This window comes from Entelurus aequoreus, linkage group LG24 (assembly GCF_033978785.1).
Source record: "Entelurus aequoreus isolate RoL-2023_Sb linkage group LG24, RoL_Eaeq_v1.1, whole genome shotgun sequence".
In the NCBI taxonomy this organism is placed as follows: Eukaryota; Metazoa; Chordata; class Actinopteri; order Syngnathiformes; family Syngnathidae; genus Entelurus; species Entelurus aequoreus.
In genome coordinates, this window is record NC_084754.1 from 40,678,419 (window position 1) to 40,696,559 (window position 18,141).

Consider the following 18,141-nt stretch of genomic DNA (forward strand, 5'->3'; position numbering starts at 1 on the left):
ACAATAAAAGCGCTGCTCCATCCTGTCTGCTATACCAAAATAACAGTCTCAGAAATTAGGCGTGCACAAACTAGTAAGGTACGGAGTTTGCCGCCAATGTATTTCTTGTAAAGTGTGTAACCGAGGGTTTATATATGTCGCTTATACTGTATAAAACTACAAAATAACAAACACGGAGGCTCCAGTTTTACACGACGACCACTTGTATTTCATTTGTTTTCAAAATTCCGCTCCACCACACCGTGTCACCACTTCCGCTCTTAGCGCCTTCAAAATAAGAGCTCAAGGCATATACTGTATACCAGCTTATAACAGGAACTTAACATCACAAAGAGGCAAGTCCATAAAAAATAGGTTACAAGTGTATAAAAAAAAGGACCGAGAGGAAGGCGAGAAACACTTTTTATTTCAACATACTCTCAAGCCGTCACAAGCCTAAAGACCGACCGCACAGTTCCCGTCTTCACAATAAAAGCGCTGCTCCATCCTGCCTACTGTAACAAAATAAGAGTTTCAGAAAGCTGGCGCGCACTAGCTAGCAAACTATGGAGTTTGCCGCCAATGTATTTTTCGTAAAGTGTATAAAAAGGAGTATGGAAGCTGGACATAAAACATGGCAAAACAAACTACTGCTTGTAGTTAGTGCATGCTGCATGCTGCCCCTGCTTGCTACTCTCTGCTTACAGCTATCGCCGCCAGCTAGCCCCTGGGTGGGTGAAAAGAGGAGCCGAGTGTGTAAGCCTCCTCCTGCTGGTACAAAGCCTCTCCACCACCAAGACCCCTGTGGTGCCTCCTCGTGGCCACACACGGTAAACTGCGTCTTTGCGGACACAGGCAAAACTGTAGGGGATCTCGGAGCAGCAGTGGGCCCCAGAGGCGAGGCGTGCAGGCCCACCAGTGTGTGGACACGCCCTGGCGTCCGCCAACCACTGCCCCATCTATGGGTTAAATAGATATAAGACCTCAACGGTGGAAGTGGCGGAGGATGACACTGCATGTCACAACGGCACTGAAGGCGGATGAAGGCTGCAACAGAGGGTGGTCTCCAGTCGTCATGGATCCATGCCACTGGATCAAGGCCCCTCTCTGCCAAGGACCGTGTGGTGGCTGCAGGCGCATCAGTCTCCCCACGCTAAAAGACATCACGCGCAGGCGTCCTCCCGAATGGGAACCCATCCATTTTACATCCCGGATACTTCAAAGTCCTTTGGCGACCGGGAAGTGGTAACGGGGGCAGGACAGTGAAGTCTGGCAGTCCCTAGCCACAACCTGGCACACAGGCGGTGGGTGTTAGATTCAGTCGTTAAGCTCATGGACTGAGGCAGAAGAGCTTCTCGGCAGCTGCACCCAGGACTGAGCAGCCCTATTCAGGATCCACTCTGCTCACCCCAGTAGGGGAGGGGGTTAGAAAAGGTACCCTAAAAATAGCCTGCCTCGCAACATCCTGTCTGGAATACCGCATCCAGAGGGATCACCACCACGCGGTCAGAAACAAAGAGAACAAAGAAAACACAAACTACACATTGGAGCCTGGAACGTGCGAACCCTCACGGACAACCAAACCAGCGATCGACCTGAAAGGCGAACTGCCATCATCTCCAGAGAGCTAAGGAAGTTCCACATCGACATTGCAGCACTCTCCGAGACCCGACTGGCCGATGAAGGGCAGCTGAAGGAAGAAAAAGGCGGATATACTTTCTTTTGGAAAGGAAAGCCTGCAAATGAGCCACGAATCCACGGTGTGGGTTTTGCTATTAAGAACTGCCTCATCAACCACCTCCATGAACTCCCTGTGGGCATCAACGAGCGCCTAATGACCTTACGCCTTATGCTTGCTAGCAGTCATATGGCCACGGTCGTTAGTGCCTATGCACCAACCCTTGATGCACAGGATGAAGTTAAGGAGGCCTTTTATGCTGACCTGGACAGAGTTCTATCTGAAGTCCCCAAGGAGGACAAGTTAATCCTGCTCGGAGACTTCAACGCCAGAGTGGGAAGAAACCACCACCTATGGAGGGGTACACTGGGGAGAGAAGGGGTCGGAAATACAAACTCAAATGGCACACTACTGCTAACTAAGTGCTCGGAGCACAACCTGGTCATCACCAACACACTTTTCCGTCAGAAAACCAAGTTCAAAACATCATGGAAGCACCCTCGCTCCAAACTGTGGCATCTCATTGACTACGTCATTGTCCGCTCTAAAGACCGTCGCGACGTCCTAAACACCAGAGCAATGACCAGTGCAGACGACTGCTGGACCGACCACCGCCTCATTCGCTCCATCATGTCCATCCGCTTAATGCGGAAAAGACGGATGCAGAAAAGACAGTGCCGGCAAAGAATCAACATCGAGCTGTTGAGTGACACCACCTACCAACAACAGCTGCAGGAGGCCTTTAGCGCAGCGTTGCCCAAACAGTACCCAGAGGATACGGAAACACACTGGAGCACACTTTCGACTGCCATAATGAAATCCTGCAAAAATATCCTTGGTCTCAAAAAGCGGAGACATCAAGACTGGTTTGATGAGAACGACACTGAGATCCAGCAACTAATTAACAACAAGCGGCAAGCTTTCATCACTTGGCAAAACAACATCCACTGCAAAGTGAAAAGAGTAGCCCACGCCAAAGCGAAGGCAGCTGTCCAAACACAGGTTAGGAAACTGAAGAACCAGTGGTGGACAACAAAGGCTCTGGAGATCGAGCAGCTCGCTGACTCTGGAGACACTAGAGGCTTCTTCGATGCCACAAGAGTGGTGTATGGTCCCAGCCACCGCTGCCTAACCCCCCTTCGCTCAAAGGATGGTCTGCTGCTGCTGAAGGACAAGGATGCAATTTCAAACAGGTGGAAAGAACACTATGAGGACCTCTTAAACAGGGACACTATACCTGAGATGGAGGCTCTTGACCAACTCCCACAACAACCCACAGATGAAAGCATGGGAGAACCACCTACCTTGGATGAGCTGCAAGATGCCATTGGGAAGATGAGGAACAACAAGGCTGCTGGGCCCAACGGCATTCCAGCAGAGGTCCTGAAGAAAGGCGGACCCGATCTTACCAAGCACATCCATGCCCTGCTTCTCAAAATATGGGAAGAAGAGGAAATCCCTGCACAGCTCAGAGATGCCCTAATTGTCTCCATATTTAAGAAAGGAGACAAGGCAGACTGTGGGAATTACCGTGGCATCTCTCTACTGTCCACCATAGGGAAAGCCCTCGCTCGGGTTTTGGCCAACAGACTCACCCCGCTGTCAGAAAGCGTGCTTCCTGAGTCTCAGAGTGGATTTCGCCCAAGCAGAGGCACCACAGACTTGATTTTCATCGCACGACAACTGCAAGAAAAATGCCGGGAACAAAATCAATCACTATACATGGCCTTCATAGACCTCACCAAAGCCTTCGACTCGGTTAACCGTCAGGCCCTTTGGCTGGTTCTGTCCAAGATTGGCTGCCCAGATAAATACATCCGGGTACTGAGACTACTGCATGATAACATGTCAGCCACAGTGCTCAGTGGCAGTGGAGATGAAACGGAACCCTTTAGTGTAGACACAGGTGTAAAACAGGGATGTGTCATCGCTCCAACACTATTTTCCATTTTTGTTGCTACTATCCTCCATCTCACAAACATACATCTGCCCCAGGGAGTCGAAATAATGTACAGAACCGACGGTCAACTCCTCAACATCAACCGTTTCAGGGCTAAAGGTCAAACCACCACCATATCCATCATGGAGCTGCAGTATGCAGACGATAATGCCCTCGTAGCCCTCTCAGAAGAGGACCTACAGTGCACTCTGTCTGCTTTTGCGAAGGCATACAAACAGCTTGGTCTTGCCATCAATATAAAGAAAACCCAAATCCTCCACCAATCACCACCAAACAGTAGTGCGCCTGTTCTGCCCCCAAACCTCTCAATTGACAAAATCCGACTGGAAAATGTGGACCACTTCCGATATCTCAGGAGCCTCCTGTCATCTAAAGCTGTCATTGACGATGAAATTCACCATCGCCTCAGCTGTGCCAGTGGGGCCTTCTCAAGGCTGAGGAAGCGAGTCTTCGAGAACCGTGACCTCCAAGCAAAGACCAAAATCCTGGTCTACAAAGCAGTCGTGCTCCCCACCCTTCTGTATGGGTCAGAAGCCTGGACCACCTACAGCAGGCATTTAAAGGCACTCGAGACCTACCATCATAGATGTCTCAGGAAAATTCTGAGGATCAGCTGGGAGGACCGACGCACAAACACCAGCGTCCTGGAGGAGGCTGGCTTGCCCACCATCATTGCCACGATTGCCCAAAACCAACTCAGATGGACGGGCCATGTAGTCCGCATGCCTGACTCTCGCCTCCCAAAACAAGTCCTTTATTCCCAGCTTGTTGAAGGGAAACGGGCCCCGGGAGGTCAAAAGAAGAGATTTAAGGATAACATCAAGGCAAACCTGACAAAGTGTCGCATAGACCTTAAGTCTTGGGAAGTCAAGGCAACAGACAGGACGATGTGGAGAAACCTTGTCCGTGAGGGTGCCGCGCAATATAATGACGACCTCCGCCATGCTGCACAAGACAAGCGCAGACTAAGAATGGAGAGAGCATCCACCAAACAGGCCCAACCCAAACCCACCACCACTACATTCCCTTGTCCACATTGCCCCAGAATAATCGGGTCCAGAATCGGCCTCTACGCCCACCTGAAGACCCACAAGGACCAGGAAGGAGGACAGTCATACTCGACCACGAGTGACCGCCGATGATGATGATTATGTGTGTATACCAGTCCTTATGTATTATGTGTGTATACCAGTCAGTATGTATTATATGTGTATACCGGACAGTATGTATTATGTGTGTATACCGTTCAGTATGTATTATATGTGTATACCAGTCAGTATGTATTATGTGTGTGTACCAGTCAGTATGTATTGTGTGTGTATACCAGTCAGTATGTATTGTGTGTGTATACCAGTCAGTATGTATTATGTGTGTATAACAGTCAGTATGTATTATGTGTACATACCAGTCAGTATGTATTGTGTGTGCATACCAGTCAGTATACATTATGTGTGTATACCAGTCAGTATGTATTATATGTGTATACCGGTCAGTATGTATTATGTGTGTATACCAGTCAGTATGTATTATGTGTGCATACCAGTCAGTATGTATTATGTGTGTATACCAGTTAGTATGTATTATTTGTATATACCAGTCAGTATGTATTATATGTGTATACCGGTCAGTATGTATTATGTGTGTATACCAGTCAGTATGTATTATGTGTGCATACCAGTCAGTATGTATTATGTGCGTATACCAGTCAGTATGTATTATGTGTGTATACCAGTCAGTACGTTTTATGTGTACATACCAGTCAGTATGTATTATGTGTGTATACCAGTCAGTATGTATTATGTGTGTATACCAGTTAGTATGTATTATTTGTGTATACCAGTCAGTATGCATTATATGTGTATACCGGTCAGTATGTATTATGTGTGTATACCAGTCAGTATGTATTATGTGTGTATACCAGTCAGTACGTTTTATGTGTACATACCAGTCAGTATGTATTATGTGTGTATACCAGTCAGTATGTATTATGTGTGTATACCAGTCAGTATGTATTATATGTGTATACCGGTCAGTATGTATTATGTGTGTATATCAGTCAGTATGTATTATGTGTGCATACCAGTCAGTATGTATTATGTGTGTATACCAGTCAGTATGTATTATGTGTGTATACCAGTCAGTACGTTTTATGTGTACATACCAGTCAGTATGTATTATGTGTGTATACCAGTCAGTATGTATTATGTGTGTATACCAGTTAGTATGTATTATTTGTGTATACCAGTCAGTATGTATTATATGTGTATACTGGTCAGTATGTATTATGTGTGTATACCAGTCAGTATGTATTATGTGTGTATACCAGTCAGTACGTTTTATGTGTACATACCAGTCAGTATGTATTATGTGTGTATACCAGTCAGTATGTATTATGTGTGTATACCAGTCAGTACGTTTTATGTGTACATACCAGTCAGTATGTATTATGTGTGTATACCAGTCAGTATGTATTATGTGTGTATACCAGTTAGTATGTATTATTTGTGTATACCAGTCAGTATGTATTATATGTGTATACCGGTCAGTATGTATTATGTGTGTATACCAGTCAGTATGTATTATGTGTGTATACCAGTCAGTACGTTTTATGTGTACACACCAGTCAGTATGTATTATGTGTGTATACCAGTCAGTATGCATTATGTGTGTATACCAGTCTGTATGTACTATGTGTGTATACCAGTTAGTATGTATTATATGTGTATACCGGTCAGTATGTATTATGTGTGTATACCAGTCAGTATGTATTATGTGTGCATACCAGTCAGTATAAATCATGTGTGTATACCAGTTAGTATGTATTATGTGTGTATACCAGTTAGTATGTATTATTTGTGCATACTTACTAATACAAGACAAGTTGTCTAGTATGTTCAATAAGAAACATATGTTTAATGTACCCTAAGATTTTTTGTTAAAATAAAGTCAATAATGCCATTTTTTGTGATCCCCTTTATTTAGAAAAGTGGAACAAAGTATCGAAAAGTATCGAAATACATTTTTGGTACTAGTACCGGTAAAAAAATATTGGTATCGGGACAACAATCAATCAATGTCAAATTGTGCCCTAAATCACACGTGTCTCAAAGGGCTGACCCTTTTCCGCAAAGAGGGAACAGTTCACTTATTGACGAGATGTGCAAAGAATGAATTGTATTAGCCTGGTTATTAAAATCAATAGCGATACATACAATTCCTCAATTTGAGCTTGCCTCTTGACTCAATCATTGGATATGAAATTATCCTGCGTGGAGGTCATGTCATCCCCCATCAGAACGAGGGGAGTTAGGTCATGAATATAGATCCGTGGACAACATGCAGAACACGACTGCGAGTGGAGAATTAGTCCAAGAAGGAGCTCATCAAAATGTGCAATCTGGACATAAAGACTGATCATTCTGACAGTTGTTTTCTTTAAATGAACAACATGCAAGTGGTTTATTAGTGGTCTACAAGAAATGGGGGCACATTTTTTGAATGATGCGACATGTTGCTGATGGCCTCAGTGTGCTGCAGAAATAACCATCGCATCCCTCAGCTGTAAATTTGCAGCTCAACAGCTGTGACTTTTGTTCAAAGTCAGAGCAAAACTGCGATTGTCATTGAAATGTGTTGTTACTTTTGAACTTCTTTTCTTGTGTTGTCCTTCGTACTAACTGACATTTTGTTACTGGGTTGTTTTGCATAACAACTCACATCTGCTGTTTGTTAGGACTCTGAATGGTTTACGGCAGGCCTGCGGGCCAAGTGGGGCTCGCCGGGGACTCTTTTTGCGGCCCATCACAACTTTAACAAGACTATTGCATTTAGTCTTTTGTGACAGTTTCGATTCGGGAATCGAAAACAACATTTCTCAACGAGCTATTGCTAGGAATTTCACCATCTACGGTCCGTAATTTCATCAAAAGGTTCAGAGAATCTGGAGAACTCACTGCACGTAAGCGATGATATTACGGACCTTCGATCCCTCAGGCGGTACTGCATCAAAAAGCGATATCAGTGTGTAAAGGATATCACCACATGGGCTAAGGAACACTTTAGAAAACCACTGTCACAGTTCGTCGCTACATCAGTGTGAACGACTCAAGCTGCCGTCCGGGTTCTCAGGACCATCAAGGAAGGACATTGTCGCGAGCAGGGTTGACTTCTTTATTTTGCAATAAAGTTGAGATTAGGTCGGGTTGCTTTTCCGCTGCACCTCCCTCTGCTGCTCGCTCCGCCGTCTGCGTTCAGCCTTCCGCGTCGTCGTCTGCCTCTGGCTCTCTGCCTCTCCTGCTCAGCATCTGCTTCTCACTGGCTCCTTCTCTCATCTCCTCCTCTTCCTCCCACGTCTGCGGCAGCCGCCCTCTTATACAGTCCACGAGGATTATTAAATTGTGCACAGCTGAGTGCTCCACGCACCCGATGATAATTGCGGCGTCGATCTCGGCGCGCTCCGCCTCGCTGCTCGCTCGCCGTCCACGCCTCCTTGCCGCCATCTTGGAGCGGGCTCCGGTGTGCCCTGCCTTGCTGTTGGACTGCCGGCCACGCCTCCCCACAATATGATTTTTTTTACATTCTCCTAATGTTTAGTTTAAAGGCCTACTGAATTTTTTTTTTTTTATTTAAACGGGGATAGCAGATTCATTCTATGTGTCATACTTGATCATTTTGCGATATTGCCATATTTTTGCTGAAAGGATTTAGTATAGAACAACGATGATAAAGTTCGCAACTTTTGGTCGCTGATAAAAAAAAGCCTTGCCTATACCGGAAGTAGCGTGACGTCACAGGAGGAAGGATTCCTCACAATTCCCCGTCGTTTACAATGCAGCAAGAGAGATTCGGACCGAGAAAGCGACGATTACCCCATTAATTTGAGCGAGGATGAAAGATTCGTGGATGAGGAACGTTAGAGTGAAGGACTAGAGAGGCAGTGCAGGGTGTATCTTTTTTCGCTCTGACCGTAACTTAGGTACAAGGTCTCATTGGATTCCACACACTCTACTTTTTCTATTGTGGATCACAGATTTGCATTTTAAACCACCTCGGATACTATATCCTCTTGAAAATGAGAGTCGAGGACGCGAAATGGACATTCACAGTGACTTTTATCTCCACGACAATACACCAGCAAAGCTCTTTAGCTAGTGAGCTAAGGTGATAGCATCTGGCTCAAATGCAGATAGAAACAAAATAAATAAATCCCTGACTGGAAGGATAGACAGAAGATCAACAATACTATTAAACCATGGACATGTAACTACACGGTTAATAATTCTCAGCCTGGCAAAGCTTAACAATGCTGTTGCTAACGACACTGAAGCTAACTTAGCAACTTAGCAACCGGATCTCACAGAGCTATGATAAAAACATTAGCGCTCCACCTACGCCAGCCAGCCCTCATCTGCTCATCAACACCCGTGCTCACCTGGGTTCCAGCGATCGACGGCGCGACGAAGGACTTCACCCGATCACAGATGCGGTTGGCGGCTAGCATCGGCTAGCGCGTCTCCTATCCAAGTAAGTCCTCCTTGTTGTGTTGCTACAGCCAGCCGCTAATACACCGATCCCACCTACAACTTTCTTCTTTGCAATCTCCATTGTTCATTAAACAAATTGCAAAAGATTCACCAACACAGATGTCCAGAATACTGTGGAATTTTGCGATGAAAACAGAGCAGTTTGTATGGTGACACATTGGGTACGAATACTTCCGTTGCCGTCGTGACTTCACGCGTATACGTCACCATACATAGACGTTTCCAACCGGAAGTTTAGCGGGAAATTTAAAATTGCACTTTATAAGTTAACCCGGCCGTATTGGCATGTGTTGTAATGTTAAGATTTCATCATTGATATATAAACTATCAGACTGCGTGGTCGGTAGTAGTGGCTTTCAGTAGGCCTTTAACTTCCCGTAGCAAACCTAATCTTCTTCTATAGACCACATTTGTTGAGACTGAATCAACAGCACCCCTGCTGGTTGCAGCCAAGTAGTGCAAACTTCCTTACAGCGCATCATTTTCTTGACTGTCCTTTACGTATTTGTTTCTTGTACGTGTTTCCTTTCATTCATTCATTCATCTCCAATTTGTTTGAGTATAGGACTCTCCGAGATGGCAGTGGCGGGCCGTGCGTTTCTCACCTAGGCATTCAGCGATGTCCTACCTCTCAAAGTACTGTAATTTATGTCACCACATGGACACGGCTGGAGATACTATACAGAAACACACTTGCACATTAGTGCTGATTGAAGCCCCTCAACAGTGAACAAAACGCTCTATTTTTCGGCGCATTTAACATTCAATAAACCCACTTCAGCAATTAAAACCTATATTTTGTGGTACTGTCAAAATTAAAAGAATTGTATAAAACAAATGAAACGTGAAAAAATAAAGCAATACAATATTTGAACTCACAATTTGTAGCACCCATCCAACGCCGTATCAGCCAGTGGTACTTCTCGTAGTCGGTTGAGTCGTGTGAAAGTGGCGGGCAAACCATTTCACCGCCGGTACAGCTTAGCCAGCTTCCGGTGTCGGCCGACCTCGTCTCACAAGATCTAGTTCCTCTTAAGTATCCTTCTTGAAAATGGCCTTGCAGATATAAATCTGCCACCTAATCAATGTTTTGTTCTCCTTATTTGTGGGTTAAAAAAGTGAGTACTGGTGAGTTTTCTGTGGCTTTCTATGGCTCGTATGGCTCCGGTGTCCCGGGCATGACGTTAAAGAGCATCCGGCAGTGGAGGCTCCTCTATGGGGTCTTGGGGCACTAGGAGGTTAACCCCTTTACTACTGTTACCCCAGGTGGCCCTTGGCAAAGGCCTAGTACGTGACTGCCCCCTAGCCAGGGATACGGTGAAGACCTCAATGGCGGAGCAGGCGGAAGACGGTAGATGTAAGAACTACCACAACGGCTGTGATGGCGGAAGAAGGTACCCCCGCATCCATGTGGGTCCAGTTATGGGGAAATAAAGACCTCAACAGTGGAACAGGCGGAGGATGATTGCTAACCCTATGGAGCGTCACAACGGCTGGGATGGCGGATGAAGGCTGCAGCAGAAAAGGGTCCCCAGTCGTCTTGGACTCCATGCCACTGGACCCTTACCCGGATCTGTCAAGGATCGTGTGGTGACTGTCTGTGCACCAGTCTCTCCACGTTAAACAAAGTCACGCACAGGCATCCTCCATAGAGGGATACACCCCTACCAGGAGGATCGTCATACACGTTTCGAGTGGCCGCCGATGATGATGAAAACTTCCTGTTTTCGCAACTTGTGATTGGATACTCACTTGGGACTCCCAAGTGAGTATCCAATCACAGAATGCTAGAAGGCCTTACTGACAACAACTCGTGATCTGATTGGCTATCACAATGATCTATCAACTGTATGTGTCCATTCACTTACTAAAACCTACAAACAACAGCACTGGCAAGAGCATAATATGACAAGAAGAGAAAATTAATAATTTTAGATATTTAACCCTTGTGTGGTGTTCGGGTCTGTGGAACCCGTTTTCGATTTTTATTAAAAGAAAAATGATACAATAAATTAGTTTTTCAAACTGAGCCTTAGACTTATTTTCTGTGAAGAACATATATCAGAATACATATTTAATGACCACACAGCATACACCCCCCTACACATTTCTATTACATATAAGATGTCCGGGTACTAGAGATGCGCGGATAGGCAACTATTTCATCCGCAACCGCATCACAAAAGTCGTCATCCACCCGCCATCCACCCAAACTAACATTTTCTCAAAACCACAACCGCCCGCCACCCACGACCCACACGTTTTTATATATCTAATATAGACGATGCAAGGCATTACTGAGGTTAGAAAGCTTTTGCCTTTTAAAGAAAGGAGACTGATCCAATGCAGCAGAGACATTCAATGCGTGCCACGCATTATTATCTCTTGGCCACACATTACAGGCTAAGAGATATTAATGCGTGATAATATTATTTATCATTATGGGTTACCCACATATGCGGTCCTCTCCAAGGTTTCTCATAGTCATTCACATTGGCCGTTTTCCTTGCCCGTATGTGGGCTCTGTACCGAGGATGTCGTTGTGGCTTGTATAGCCCTTTGAGACACTCGTGATTTAGGGCTATATAAATAAACATTGATTGATTGATTGATTGATAATATTATTGTCATTTCCATTAAGAAAGTGTTGACTATTATTGTTTTTTTTTTTTAACCTGGTCTTTTATATTCCTTTTTTTAGTTTGTCGCGTACCACGTTTGCTGCCGGCGTTTCCATCTTTTTATTTTTTTCTTCTTCTTCTGTTGTGGTGTGCTGTGTCACGCCAAATGTATTCCCCCTACAAATCTGAACAAATCGATTATTGTTTTTTTGTTGTACAGGCGCGAAACAGGACAGTCGCGTGGCGGTTAAGGACCCCCGGCAACTTTGTGATTTTATTGAACGCAGCCCCGGAAATAAATGGGGGTGGGGGAAGGTTTTTGTAGGGGGGAAGAAATTTGGCGTGACAGCTGCAGCAGTGCCTGATGAATAATTGCCTGTTTCAAAGAGTGCTGCTCGTTTTTCGTATGTGTGTAACAACATTTAACTATGTATATATATTTCCCAATTGGTTCAACCGCCACCCGCCCGATTTTATTTAAAATCTATTTTTTTCGTCATGCATCCGCCCGACCCGCGGATTATCCGCGGACTACGCAAACCGCGCATCTCTACCGGGTACACTGGACCCAGGCTAATAGAAGTGTGGAAATTGATGTTCTGTGTACCACACGCACACACACACACACACACACACACACACACACACACACACACACACACACACACACACACACACACGCACACACACACATGACACACACACACACACACACGCACACACAGCAAGCCTAGACAGGAGGAGGACAGAGTGTAGGTACAAAGAACATCAGAGGGTCAAATGTGCGAGAAAATGAGAGTAGACAGTGTTGACAAACAATGTTGCAACCTTGTGTGGGAGGTGCAGAAACACAGAAACACAAAAGAAGAAATCCCTGTGGGATGCAGAAACTGGCAGAGAAATGTCCATGCAACGTTCATATTGTTGTTACTCTGCCAGCGTTTGTGGGTCTGGTGGACCCGTTGCATTTTGTGGCTTTTAATGCCTCACAACCAAACACTTTTATGTTAAAATACTGAACAGATGTTTATTGGGATAAGGTAAACATCTGTTCAGTATTTTAACACAAAAGTGACTGGTATACACACATAATACATACTGACCGGTATACACATATAATACATACTGACTGGTATACACACATAATACATATGGACTGGTATACACATATAATACATACTGACTGGTATACACACACAATACATACTGACTGGTATACACACATAATACATACTGACTGGTATACACATATAATACATACTGACCAGTATACACACATAATACATACTGAACGGTATACACACATAATACATACTGACCGGTATACACATATAATACATACTGACTGGTATACACACATAATACATAATGGCTGGTATACACACATAATACATACTGACTGGTATACACACATAATACATACTGACTGGTATACACACACAATACATACTGACTGGAATACACACATAATACATACTGACTGGTATACACATATAATACATACTGACTGGTATACACACACAATACATACTGACTGGAATACACACATAATACATACTGACTGGTATACACACATAATACATACTGACCGGTATACACACATAATACATACTGACCGGTATACACATATAATACATACTGACTGGTATACACACATAATACATAATGACTGGTATACACACACAATACATACTGACTGGAATACACACATAATACATACTGACTGGTATACACACATAATACATACTGACCGGTATACACACATAATACATACTGACCGGTATACACATATAATACATACTGACTGGTATACACACATAATACATAATGACTGGTATACACACATAATACATACTGAACGGTATACACACATAATACATACTGACCGGTATACACATATAATACATACTGACTGGTATACACACATAATACATAATGACTGGTATACACACATAATACATACTGACTGGTATACACATTTAATACATACTGACCGGTATACACACATAATACATACTGACCGGTATACACATATAATACATACTGACTGGTATACACACATAATACATAATGACTGGTATACACACATAATACATACTGACTGGTATACACATATAATACATACTGACCGGTATACACACATAATACATACTGACCGGTATACACATATAATACATACTGACTGGTATACACACATAATACATACGGACTGGTATACACACATAATACATACTGACTGGTATACACACATACACACACTTTTATGTTAAAATACTGAACAGATGTTTATTGGGATAAGGTAAACATCTGTTCAGTATTTTAACACAAAAGTGTTTGATTGTGAGACATTAAAAGACACAAAATGCAACGGGTCCACCAGACCCACAAACGCTGGCTGAGTAACAACAATATGAACATTACACAAGGGTTAAGTAAAGTAAATTAAAAATTACTTTTATCTTTAATTATGATCATGATTTGTGGTTATGTTAGGTCAGCAGGGAAGGCCTTGCTGGCCCTGACGTTACACCACTAGTCTATAGCTCAAGACCAACGAGTCTCATGACTTATCCTCTCTGATGAGTCCACCATGTTTAATGACTTACCAATTGCCTGTTGTTCTACTTCGAACATGCCGATATCGGTGAAGAGTAATTAGAATGTGTGATGTTACATCCGCTCCCTAGCCATAAAAAAGAAAGAAAATCAGTTTCTGAAAAAATCCGCCCTGGAGCTCGATGCCAAATTACAAATGAGCTCACATACAACTAAAGGTATTTTCTACAATGATTTGGGATTAAGGAACAGTTTCATTTTCAAACCAGGGCAGGCTGTAAATCACATATTTTGCCAGTGGAATAAATGCCTGGTTGTGTGTATTCTGTGCGGTGTGTGTGCACGCTGGCCTGAACTGCCCCGAGCTCCAGGGTGCTTGTAGATAAATGGCCGATTGGTATTGACTTCAATTTAGAAAATGCTGCCCTGTACTTTTCTCTCGACAAAACGCCGACGCTCCAAGGGAGGGAAATCCAGGAGCGCTGTGCCAAAAGGAAATGTATTACCGAGGGTCACCGGCTCAAGTTTAGAGAATTGACGCCCCGCACGCACACACACACACACACACACACACACACACACATACACCCAAAAAACGGTGAGTGGTCCTTGTCAGGACCAACCTTATGATGTGTGTTGAGAGCACTCGGCCAGTGCTGTCATTGTTGAAATGTGACAGAGCGACTTAAGAGCGACAGCCGTTAACCGGAGGCGGGCCACGGGCGGATATGTCACAGCTAGTTTAGACTCGCCGTCGTGTTCCTGTACCCGGTTTTGGCTCGTGTGATTCAACTCGTTTGTTGTTTACAAGCCGAGGCAGTGCTGGCGTAGGCCCAGGCTTAAATGGATGAAAAGCAATAGGTGGAGATTTTGCCTTGACAGCTTCCAGAAGCCAAACCTGCACTTAGACCTCCGAAGAGACTAGATTTAGCTTGTCGTGGGTTTTGGCGGCTTAATGGGGACGCCGCGGACTGTTCGTAGATTGAGACTTAGTGCGATTACATTGAGACGCCATTGTTTTTTTTTTTCTTTAGCTGATGTCAGCACAGGAAATGGCCCCCACGGGGCACATTTGAAGTGTGTCTCCATCACAGTAAAACTCAACCTTAGGGTGACCACGTATTTTCCAGGCGAGCACTGACTGTCACTCCAAAGTACAAATCCCGTTTCCATTTGAGTTGGATAATTGTGTTAGATGTAAATATAAACGGAATACAATGATTTGCAAATCCGTTTCAACCCATATTCAATTGAATGCACTACAAAGACAAGATATTTGATGTTCAAACTCATAAACTTTTTTTTTGTTTTTGCAAATAATAAATAATTTAGAATTTCATGGCTGCAACACGTGCCAAAGTAGTTGGGAAAGGGCATGTTCACCACTGTGCTACATGGCCTTTCCTTTTAACAACACTCAGTAAACGTTTGGGAACTGAGGAGATTCTTTCCCATTCTTGCTTGATGTACAGCTTAAGTTGTTCAACAGTCCGGGGGTCTCCGTTGTGGTAGTTTAGGCTTCATAATGCGCCACACATTTTCAATGTGAGACAGGTCTGGACTACAGGCAGGCCAGTCTAGTACCCACACTCTTTTACTATGAAGCCACGTTGGTGTAACATGTGGCTTGGCATTGTCTTGCTGAAATAAGCAGGGGCGTCCATGGTAACGTTGCTTGGATGGAAAAAATATGTTGCTCCAAAACCTGTATGTACCTTTCAGCATTAATGGTGCCTTCACAGATGTGTAAGTTACCCATGTCTTGGGCACTAATACACCCCCATACCATCACAGATGCTGGCTTTTCAACTTTGCGCCTATAGCAATCCGGATGGTACTTTTCCTCTTTGGTCCGGAGGACACGACGTCCACAGTTTCCAAAAACAATTTGAAATGTGGACTCGTCAGACCACAAAACACTTTTCCACTTTGTATCAGTCCATCTTAGATGAGCTCAGGCCCAGCGAAACCGACAGCGTTTCTGGGTTTTCGCCTTGCATAGGAGAGTTTCAATTTGCACTTACAGATGTAGCGACCAACTGTAGTTACTGACAGTGGGTTTCTGAAGTGTTCCTGAGCCCATCTGGTGATATCCTTTACACAATGATGTCGCTTGTTGATGCAGTACAGCCTGAGGGATGGAAGATCACGGGCTTAGCTGCTTACGTGCAGTGATTTCTCCAGATTCTTTGAACCCTTTGATGATATTACGGAGCGTAGATGGTGAAATCCCTAAATTCCTTGCAATAGCTGGTTGAGAAAGGTTTTTCTTAAACTGTTCAACAATTTGCTCACGCATTTGTTGACAAAGTGGTGACCCTCGCCCCATCCTTGTTTGTGAATGACTGAGCATTTCATGGAATCTACTTGTATACCCAATCATGGCACCCACCTGTTCCCAATCAGCCTGTTCACCTGTGGGATAAATAAGTGTTTGATGAGCATTCCTCAACTTTATCAGTATTTATTGCCACCGTTCCCAACTTCTTTGTCACGTGTTGCAGGCATCAAATTCTAAAGTTAATGATTATATGCACAAAAAAAAAAAAAGTTTATCAGTTTGAACATCAAATATGTTGTCTTTGTAGGATATTCAACTGAATATGGGTTGAAAATGATTTGCAAATCATTGTATTCCGTTTATATTTACATCTAACACAATTTCCCAACTCATATGGAAACAGGGTTTGTAAGTCGGAGTTCTCATCAGATGCCAAAAACAGGAGTTCTGTCATACACAACAATCGCAGTTACAAAGGATGTGCATTTGATAAAAGTTCTTTAATCATTTGCTGAAAAATAACTATTTCCCTGACAGTTCTGAGCTTCTGCTTCAATGCCAGATTAATGCTGCCACAGTGTAGACCTGTGTGGATGTAGCCTTGGGTGACCATCATTTGATGACTGGAAATGATACTCATAGATGTTTTATCATTTAAATAGATTTAAACTCTGTATATTTCTATTTTTTACAAACTACTATCCATAACCAAAGACACAAAATTAGATAGGCTTCGGTTGTCCTGAAGAATTTGGAGGTAATCCTCCTTTTTCATTGTCCCATTTAAAACATCCAGTTCCATTGGCAGCAAAACAGGCCCATGGCATAATACTACCACCACCATGCTTGACGGTAGGAATGTTTTTTCTGGGATTAAAGGCTTTACCTTTTCTCCTCCAAACATGTTGCTGGGTATTGTGGCCAAACAGCTATTTTTTTGTTTCATCTGACATCACATGGACAAAGATAAGACCTTCTGGAGGAAAATTCTGTGGTCAGATGAAACAAAAAATGTAGCTGTTTGGCCACAATGCCCAGCAATATGTTTGGAGGAGAAAAAGTGAGGCCTTTAATCCCAGGAACACCATGCCTACTGTCAAGCATGGTGGTGGTAGTGTTATGCTCTGGGCCTGTTTTGCTGCCAGTGTAACTGGTGCTTTACAGAGAGTAAATGGGACAATGAAAAAGGAGGATTAGCTCCAAATTCTTCAGGACAAGCTAAAATCATCAGCCCGGAGGTTGGGTCTTGGGCGCAGTTGGGTGTTCCAACAGGACAATGGCCCCAAACACATGTCAACAATGGTAAAGGCATGGCTTAATCAGGCTAGAATGAAGGTTTTAGAATGGCATTACCAAAGTCCTTACTTAAACATGTGGACAATGCTGAAGAAACAAGCCCATGTCAGAAAACCAACACATTTAGCTGAACTGCACCAATTTTGTCAAGAGGAGTGGTCAAAAATTCAAGCAGAAGCTTGTGGATGGCTACCAAAAGCGCCTTATTGCAGTGAAACTTGCCAAGG